This window comes from Paramormyrops kingsleyae, chromosome 21 (assembly GCF_048594095.1).
Source record: "Paramormyrops kingsleyae isolate MSU_618 chromosome 21, PKINGS_0.4, whole genome shotgun sequence".
In the NCBI taxonomy this organism is placed as follows: domain Eukaryota; kingdom Metazoa; phylum Chordata; class Actinopteri; order Osteoglossiformes; family Mormyridae; genus Paramormyrops; species Paramormyrops kingsleyae.
Window position 1 is genome coordinate 16,830,464 of NC_132817.1, and position 11,330 is coordinate 16,841,793.

Sequence of the window (11,330 nt, forward strand, 5' to 3'; positions counted from 1 at the left end):
TGCTGACTTTAGCTCTATTTCTATCTTTTCATGGACTCAGTTTTTGATAAATCTTCCTTTCCATCTGTCAAAGCTGTTAAAATTAAGATCAACAATCTCTACTGCCAAACCAGCAAACACCTCCGCAGGACTGCAAGCTACCGTTCAGTCTGTCGTGCTGACTTTAGCTCTATTTCTATCTTTTCATGGACTCAGTTTTTGATAAATCTTCCTTTCCATCTGTCAAAGCTGTTAAAATTAAGTTTTACATGTATAAAGTCTCCTAAATCTTTATACATCACAATATGTGTATCTACTTAGTATAATACTGTAGTATCTTTTTTTAGAAGTATAGCATAATAGTATCTTGTTCTTAACCTTCTTTATTAGCAGGTAATGATCAACCTACCCTTTGGAGTTTGCATGTTCTCCTCATAGTGCCCTTTGATGGACTGGCATCCCATTCCCTGTGTGGCCTGTGCTTCCTGGGACAGTTTCAAGGGTCAGTGACCATGTTTTGTTGTGTAGTTGTAAACGATGTGTAAATTTGTATTGCTGTGTAAATTCTTCATTAGAGTCACAATTGAATCTTCAAAGGATTTTTAGCAGAACTGCAAGATATATTCTGAAAAACATACAACCAGTTTTTGTCTAATAACCTTCCTGTGATTTTCTTTCTTTTTAATTACTCCTTAAAACTGTCTTGGGTTGGGATGTCAGGATATCAGTACCTGAGGTGAGGCTGAGAACAGGGCTATCAGAGTGTATGAGGCCCTCATTTAAAGAAAAAAAGTATAATTAAAAAAATATATATACTATAAGGCTGTCAATAGATTAAAATATTTAATCGTGAGTAATCGTACAACTGTCCATAGTTAATCACAAATTAATTGCAAATTAAATTATGAATTTATTCAACATTTACTATTAAGGGATTTTTTCAGGTGTTAATTTTCTTATCAATATTAGAGTTGGCAAGGCATGATTGCTTTATGCAAAAGTATGCATTTTTTATTGGAAATCAATTACCAAAAATAAACAACAACAGAGATTGTCCAAAGGTCATCAGAAACCCTTCATTACTTAAGAAAAACTTAAGCCCAACAACAGATCGGCACGTTGACCTGCTATATATTACATATTACTTAGTCATATAACTAAAATCAGAGGTCAGCAACCTTTTTAAAGCTTTTTGAGAAGAGGGTTTGAGATACGATAATGCGATATTGGTATATATTGATTTAACACAAAAACAAAACTTCAAGTACTTATCAAGAAAAACATTTCTTTTTTTTGGGGGAGGTTCTCAGTTATAAATCACTCAGATGCGTAACAGCGACCTATGTGATCAGCCGTTTCTGGTTGTTGTCATTAGTCCTCTGTATTTAGTCCGTGTTTCACTTTGTTTCCCCAGTCCGGTCATTGTATTGTCCGTCTGCGTTTTGCCTGCCTTACCTGTAATTAAACCCCATATTCCCGATACTCTGAGGTCTGCGCCTTTGTCTCCATTATGTCCCCGCTCGGCACGACAATATTATTATAATTAAATGTATTAATGGTTTATTATTAATATTAAGATAATTAATAAATCTTTTACAAATGTATTTTATTATATAATAATAATTACTGTTACTGTCTTTCATTGTCTAAATGCATTTTTACTGTCTATATATATGTATTAAGCTAGTGTAAACATGCACGATGCTATCACAGCAAATTCGAGGCTGAGACTGAAGCGTTACCCTTTGTTTCCGCTGAGAGATGTGCCGCGTGACTCGTTTCCCCGCACGTACAAGTTATCTTAGGTCGGCGTTCACGGTATGACTTCTGAGATTCAGATCGAGTTCTAGGTCATTTTTTTTACGAACTGGTTGGTTTGAGTTATAATTAGAGTTATAATGAGTTTGAGAACTGAGGTACCACTGTATGTATGTATATATATATATATATATATACATATATATATACACATACACACACACACAATTGTTTGATTTAGTCCACAATCATTTTTTTTTTTTGCATTCGACATATATTTTATTTTCATATTCATGTTTTATTTATGGTTGACATTCTTGAATGTTTAATTTACCCCATACATACTTCCCTCATTTATCAAGAATCTGTATATCTTATTTGTAAGATGGATTGAACACTGGAAATTTGGAATGAAACTTGATTTTCACCATGAGTCAGTTACTAACATAGTGTCACGAGTACGCTGGCACAGTGCGGTGAGGCAGGCGCAGGAGTCGGGGGAGTTGGTCACGGGGTTTCTTTGGAATACACACACAGGAACACGGAATGACGTCATTGAACGGAATGGGGAAACATTCACAGACACTCACTTACATACTACAGTTAATTAAAACAACTAGAAACAGCTGATAAGAGGATTCCACATGAGGTAAACAAGGGGGCGTGGCAGACGGGGATCGGAAACGATCAGGGGATGATATGTAGCATGTCATGTTAATTTTGTTAGAACAGATGTTAAAATTTAATACATATACAACCAAATGTGTACACAGTGAAAAGACAATACAAAACTATGACACATTCATATATTTTCCCTTTATTTAAGTATCAATTACTGGACCAGAATTCATGTCTAGAGTGGGTGCAGTGTCAGTGGTGGCAAGGACTCTCAGAAGACCATATCTGGGGTGCTGAGTATTGGCACATGTCCCTATTCATTGTGACATGCACAAATAGGTCTTTCCATGCTCATAGTCACCTGGAAGAAGTTTTACCCCCTTTAACCTTGCAAGTCTGATTTTATGTCCCCAAAACCTCTGTTTTTCCTTTTCCCCACCAATAGATTTGGCTTTTATACCACTTTCCCTTTATTTACTTTTTGCATTTCCACAATGCATGCTGTCAGTCCTGTTCCAGCTGCACCCTGTTCCCTAAAAAAATAATCTTCCCCAATAAAGATGTGGTATTCTTCCTCACCTCGTGACTCAGGGTATTCCTAAGTGGTGAGAAAACATGAAGTGCCCAAGTAGATGCCCTTCCAGTGGACAAAATGTAATGCAGTGCTGTGCAGAGTGTCCATCCCATTGTGAAAATGTCTGAAGTTGTCGTAATGGATGGCAAGGGGGCAAGGTGACATATTCTCAGGGGGCTCAGGATGTCTAGTAACTCCCCTGGCTCTATGGGTGCCTTTCTGGTAGAAAAAAAGTCTTAGGGAGCTCGTCCAAGTCAGAACACACAATCACGTGGCCTTGTAAAGGGAAGAAAATATTTTTGAAGGGTGCCCTTCCAGTAAAGAAAATTAAATGTGATGCCCTATAATGGAATGCAGTTTCCCATACATGCAAGAGAAGCAGATGAAATAATGTACCTTCTAGGTGTTCCTAAGTGTAAGAAAATTTGGTATCTAGGTTGCCTCTGTACACTAGTGACCAAAATTGTTGAAACGCTTTAAATTTTTAGAGTCTGCACAGCTTCATTCAGCTGTTGTTTGTGCACATTCTTTGAAACATTCTTTTTAAAAACATTACCGCAAATATTCATGTAGTAATTTCATAAAGCCTAATGCCAAAAACGGTGTTTCCACAATTCTGGCCACTAGTGTGGTTGATAAAACATCAGTTGAATAACCTTAATTGGAATGAAGACTACTTCACCATGAATAGCGTACCACTCTACTGGGGGTGGGGGGATAAATATGTCATGCAATAGGAGCCATTTTTTGGTTTGGTATGCACAAGGAAATTAATGAATACATTTACTGACATGGGTGGAAACTAAATTCACAAGTACACGTTCAACTCGGAAAACATCATGCTAACTGTGACCAGGGCCGTAGGTATGGTTTGAAAAATAGTGAGGTCTGGGAGCCAGGGGTGGGCGTGGGCCTCGTCAATTACACATCACATAGAGAAGGCCTATTTATATAAGCAAGAAACATATTTTTACCTATGCCTTCATCATAGGTGATGTAAATTAGGCTTCTTTGTAAGAAATGTATTTAATGCATTTTGTTTTAATCACTTCGACATGCCTGACCTGCTCTGTGCAGTTAAGTTTCTGGGGGACAGGCAGTGTTAAAGATAAAGTGGGGAAAATGGGGGTGGGGGGAGGGGGGATTATGAATGTATGTGGGGTAAATAAAATATTAAAATTTTGTATATGACAAGACTCAAGATATCACAGTTTCAGTAATGTCAACCATATGTGAATTAAAAACACTAAATATATGTTAAAATCACTATAATGCAAAAAAAAGATCATCTATCAGCTGTTTCTAGCTTTAATTGCTGTGTGTATTTAAGTGTGTTTCTGTGAATGCTTCCCCAGTCCGGTCATTGACGTCAGTCCTGCTTGTTGCTCCGTGTTCCCGAGTGTGTTCTCCCCAAATAAATCCCTCATTCCCCAAATCCCTGTACTCCTGTGCCTGCTTCTCCGCTCCGTACCAGCGTGTTTGTGACATTACCTGATGACACACATAATGAAATTACAAAAACTACCATACCATACACTCATGAGACACAGATTTTGTGTAACATTCAGTTCATTGTTAAGTTGACTTGCTATGCAGTTTCCTTGCTGCCTAATCAATATATACAGAGAACCTATCACAAGACATATACCAAATGAAAATACCCATCACATGACTCATGCCAAACAAACATACCTGCCAAATGTCACCGACACGGTTATATTTACCATAGTATACACCTGTACTATGTTAGATGTCCTGGATGAATGACATGTCAAGGAAACATTCTTGAGAGCTCCTCCCATCCCTGAGAAGAATATATTCAATACACTTCATCATCCAGGCCAGACAGAAGCTTGTTCTTTTGCTGTGCAACAGAATTCAACAGGGAATAAAAATGCTGTATCTCATTCTGTTATTAGGTTGCTGCTTTCCATTGGGACAAATGTCCGAGACAAGTAAGTCATTTATGAAAACTCTGTAATTTTATTCAAATATTTATATATACATATATATATATATATACATATATATATACATATATATATATATATATACATATATACATATACATATATACATATATATATACATATATATATATATATATATATACTCAGCAAAAAAAGAAACGTCCCTTTTTCAGGACTGGGTATTTCAACAATAATGTTGTAAAAATCCAAATAACTTTACAGATCTTCATTGTAAAGGGTCTAAACAATGTTTTCCATGCATGTTCAATTAACCATAATCAATTAATTAACATGCACATTCGAATATCACACCTACGTGACAGGTACAGGATGGCCACAACAACTGCCCGAGTCACACCAGGAACACACAAGCCCTCAGTCCAGCCTCTCTCAGCCTATTGCGGACAGTCTCAGCACTGATGGAGGGATTGTGTGTTCCTGGTGTGACTCGGGCAGTTGTTGTGGCCATCCTGTACCTGTCACGCAGGTGTGATATTCGGATGTACCGATCCTGTGCAGGTGTTTTTACACGTGGTCTTCCACTGCGAGGATGATCAGCTGTCCTTCCTGTCTCCCTGTAGCGCTGTCTTAGGCGTCTCACAATGCGGACATGGCAATTTATTGCCCTAGCCACATCAGCAGTCCTCATGCCTCCCTGCAACATGCCTAATGCAAGTTCACACAGATGAGCAGGGACCCTGGGCATCTTTCTTTGGGTGTTTTTCACAGTCGGTAGACAAGTCTCTTTAGTGTCCTGCGTTTTTAGAACTGTGACCTTAAATGCCTACTTTCTGTAAGCTGTTAAGGTCTTAACGACCATTCCACAGGTGCATGTTAATTAATTGATTATGGTTAATTGAACATGCATGGAAAACATTGTTTAAACCCTTTACAATGAAGATCTGTAAAGTTATTTGGATTTTTACAACATTGTTGAAATACACAGTCCTGAAAAAGGGACGTTTCTTTTTTTGCTGAGTATATATATTTTACATATATTGTAAATTATACAAAAAAATGTTTCAGCATGTATTCATTACACTATAGCTGGTAAATTATGTGAGAAACTAAATTTAAATATTATACTGTAAAAAATGTAGAACATTTACTGTTGCTGTAAAATATACATATGTGAATATACAGACAAACATTGATATTGATATTGTATTTCTGGTTTCTAACAGCACCAATGGCAATAGCCACCATCAAACTAGCCACAACGACAGACACAACGACAGTAACTACAATGACCCCAATAACATCAACGACCTCAACAACCACTATCAAACCAACCACAACAACCACAACTCTAACAACAACAAGCACAACAATCCCAACAACAACAACGTCAACAACCACGACCCCACCAACGACATCAACAACCACCATCAAACCAGCCCCAACGACAAACAAAGCGACTACAACCACAACGACCCCAACATCAACAACCACAACGACCTCAACAACGTCAACATCAACAACCACAACGACCCCAACAACATCAACAACCACAACAATCCCAACAACGTCAAGCACAACGACCCCAACAACGTCAACAACCACAACAACCCCAACAACGACGTCAACAACCGCAACAATAACATCAACAACCACCATCAAACCAGCCACAACGACAAACAAAGCGACTACAACCACAACGACCCCAACATCAACAACCACAACGACCCCAACAACGTCAACATCAACAACCACAACAATCCCAACAACGTCAAGCACAACGACCCCAACAACGTCAACAACCACAACAACCCCAACAACGTCAACAACCCCAACAATAACATCAACAACCACCATCAAACCAGCCCCAACGACAAACAAAGCGACAACAACCACAACTTTAACAACAACAAGCACAACAATCCCAACAACAACGTCAACAACCACGACCCCACCAACGACATCAACAACCACCATCAAACCAGCCCCAACGACAAACAAAGCGACCCCAACATCAACAACCACAATGACCGCAACAATGTCAACATCAACAACCACAACAATCCCAACAACGTCAAGCACAACGACCCCAACAACGTCAACAACCACAACAACGACGTCAACAACTGCAACAATAACATCAACAACCACCATCAAACCAGCCACAACGACAAACAAAGCGACTACAACCACAACGACCCCAACATCAACAACCACAACGACCCCAACAACATCAACAACCACAACAATCCCAACGTCAAGCACAACGACCCCAACAACGTCAACAACCACAACGTCCCCAACAACATCAACAACCACAACAATCCCAACAACAACGTCAAGCACAACGACCTCAGCAACGTCAACAACCCCAACAACGACGTCAACAACCACAACAATAACATCAACAACCACCATCAAACCAGCCACAACGACCACAACATCAACAACCACAACAACCCCAACAACATCAACAACCACAACAATCCCAACAACGTCAAGCACAACGACCCCAACAACGTCAACAACCGCAACAACGACGTCAAAAACCCCAACAATAACATCAACAAGCACCATCAAACCAGCCCCAACGACAAACAAAGCGACTACAACCACAACGACCCCAACATCAACAACCACAACGACCCCAACAACGTCAACATCAACAACCACAACAATCCCAACAACGTCAAGCACAATGACCCCAACAACGTCAACAACCCCAACAACGACGTCAACAACCACAACAATAACATCAACAACCACCATCAAACCAGCCCCAACGACAAACAAAGCGACTACAACCACAACGACCCCAACAATATCAACAACCACCATCAAACCAGCCCCAACGACAAACAAAGCGACTACAACCACGACCGCAACAATATCAACAACCACAACGACCCCAACAATATCAACAACCACAACGACCCCAACAACGTCAACATCAACAACCACAACAATCCCAACAACAACGTCAATCACAACGACCCCAGCAACGTCAAGAACCACAACAACCCCAACAACGACATCAACAACCGCAACAATAACATCAACAACCACCATCAAACCAGCCCCAATGACAAACAAAGCGACTACAACCACAACGACCCCAACATCAACAACCATAACGACCCCAACAACATCAACATCAACAACCACAACAATCCCAACGTCAAGCACAACGACATCAACAACCACACCAACCCCAACAACGACGTCAACAACCCCAACAATAACATCAACAACCACCATCAAACCAGCCCCAACGACAAACAAAGCGACTACAACCACCCCAACAATATCAACAACCACAATGACCCCAACAACTACGTCAACAATCGCAACAATAACATCAGCAACCACCATCAAACCAGCCCCAAAGACAAACAAAGCGACTACAACCACAACGACCCCAACATCAACAACCATGACCCCACCAACGAAGTCAACAATCACAACAATAACATTAAAAACCACCATCGAACCAGCCCCAAAGACAAACAAAGTGACTACAACCACAACGACCCCAACATCAACAACCATAACGACCCCAACAACGTCAACATCAACAACCACAACAATCCCAACAACAACGTCAAGCACAACCACATCAACAACCACAACAACCCCAACAATGACGTCAACAACCCCAACAATAACATCAACAACCACCATCAAACCAGCCCCAACGACAAACAAAGCGACTACAACCACCCCAACAATATCAACAACCACAATGACCACAACAACTACGTCAACAATCGCAACAATAACATCAGCAACCACCATCAAACCAGCCCCAAAGACAAACAAAGCGACTACAACCACAACGACCCCAACAATATCAACAACCACAACGACCCCAACATCAACAACCACAACAATCCCAACAATGTCAACGTCAACAACGACCTCAACAACCACCCCAACAATAACATCAACAACCACCATCAAACCAGCCCCAACGACAAACAAAGCGACTACAACCACAACGACCCCAACAATATCAACAACCACAATGACCCCAACATCAACAACCACAACGACCCCAACAACGTCAACAACCGCAACAATAACATCAACAACCACCATCAAACCAACCCCAAAGACAAACAAAGCGACTACAACCACAACAACCCCAACAATATCAACAAGCCCAACATCAACAACCACAACGACCCCAACAACATCAACAACCACAACAATGACGTTAACAACCCCAACAATAACATCAACAACCACCATCAAACCAACCCCAACGACAAACAAAGTGACTACAAAAAGAACGACCCCAACGTCAACATCAACAACCAGAACGACCGCAACAACGATATCAACAAGATCAACAATCTCTACTGCCAAACCAGCAAACACCTCCGCAGGACTGCAAGCTACCGTTCAGTCTGTCGTGCTGACTTTAGCTCTATTTCTATCTTTTCATGGACTCAGTTTTTGATAAATCTTCCTTTCCATCTGTCAAAGCTGTTAAAATTAAGATCAACAATCTCTACTGCCAAACCAGCAAACACCTCCGCAGGACTGCAAGCTACCGTTCAGTCTATCGTGCTGACTTTATCTCTATTTCTATCTTTTCATGGACTCAGTTTTTGATAAATCTTCCTTTCCATCTGTCAAAGCTGTTAAAATTAAGTTTTACATGTATGAAGTCTCCTAAATCTTTATACATCACAATATGTGTATCTACTTAGTATAATACTGTAGTATCTTTTTTTAGAAGTATAGCATAATAGTATCTTGTTCTTAACCTTCTTTATTAGCAGGTAATGATCAACCTACCCTTTGGAGTTTGCATGTTCTCCTCATAGTGCCCTTTGATGGACTGGCATCCCATTCCCTGTGTGGCCTGTGCTTCCTGGGATAGTTTCAAGGGTCAGTGACCATGTTTTGTTGTGTAGTTGTAAACGATGTGTAAATTTGTATTGCTGTGTAAATTCTTCATTAGAGGCACAATTGAATCTTCAAAGGATTTTTGGCAGAACTGCAAGATATATTCTGAAAGACATACAGCCAATTTTTGTCTAATAACCTTCCTGTGATTTTCTTTCTTTTTAATTACCCCTTAAAACTGTCTTGGGTTGGGATGTCAGGATATCAGTACCTGAGGTGAGGCTGAGAACAGTGGCCTGTACTACGAAGCGGGGTTACTGGCTTATCGTGGTAACTTGTTGGATTTAAGGTAGTCTGGGCAAAATGTAAGTGAGCAAATATGAAGTCCATTTAAACTGTGGTACCTTAAATCCGACAAGTTACCCCGATAAGCCAGTAACCCCGCTTCGTTGTACTGGCCACAGGGCTATCAGAGTGTATGAGGCCCCCATTTAAAGAAATAAAAAAATATATATACTATAAGGCTGTCAATAGATTAAAATATTTAATCGTGAGTAATCGTACAACTGTCCATATTTAATCACAAATTAATTGCAAATTAAATTATGAATTTATTCAACATTTACTATTAAGGGATTTTTTCAGGTGTTAATTTTCTTATCAATATTAGAGTTGGCAAGGCATGATTGCTTTATGCAAAAGTATGCATTTATTATTGGAAATCAATTACCAAAAATAAACAACAACAGAGATTGTCCAAAGGTCATCAGAAACCCTTCATTACTTAAGAAAAACTTAAGCCCAACAACAGATCGGCACGTTGACCTGCTATATATTACATATTACTTAGTCATATAACTAAAATCAGAGGTCAGCAACCTTTTTAAAGCTTTTTGAGAAGAGGATTTGAGATACGATAATGCGATATTGGTATATATTGATTTAACACAAAAACAAAACTTCAAGTACTTATCAAGAAAAACATTTTTTTTTTTTTGGGGGAGGTTCTCAGTTATAAATCACTCAGATGCGTAACAGCGACCTGTGTGATCAGCCGTTTCTGGTTGTTGTCATTAGTCCTTTGTATTTAGTCCGTGTTTCAGTTTGTTTCCCCAGTCCGGTCATTGTATTGTCCGTCTGCGTTTTGCCTGCCTTACCTGTAATTAAACCCCGTATTCCCGATACTCTGAGGTCTGCGCCTTTGTCTCCATTCCGTCCCCGCTCGGCACGACAATATTATTATAATTAAATGTATTAATGGTTTATTATTAATATTAAGATAATTAATACATCTTTTTCAAATGTATTTTATTATATAATAATAATTACTGTTACTGTCTTTCATTGTCCAAATGTATTTTTACTGTCTATATATATGTATTAAGCTAGTGTAAACATGCACGATGCTATCACAGCAAATTTGAGGCTGAGACTGAAGCGTCACGCTTTGTTTCCGCTGAGAGATGTGCCGCGTGACTCGTTTCCCCGCACGTACAAGTTATGTTAGGTCGGCGTTCACGGTATGACTTCTGAGATTCAGATCGAGTTCTAGGTAATTTTTTTTCGAACTGGTTGGTTTGAGTTATAATTAGAGTTATAATGAGTTTGATTACTGAGGT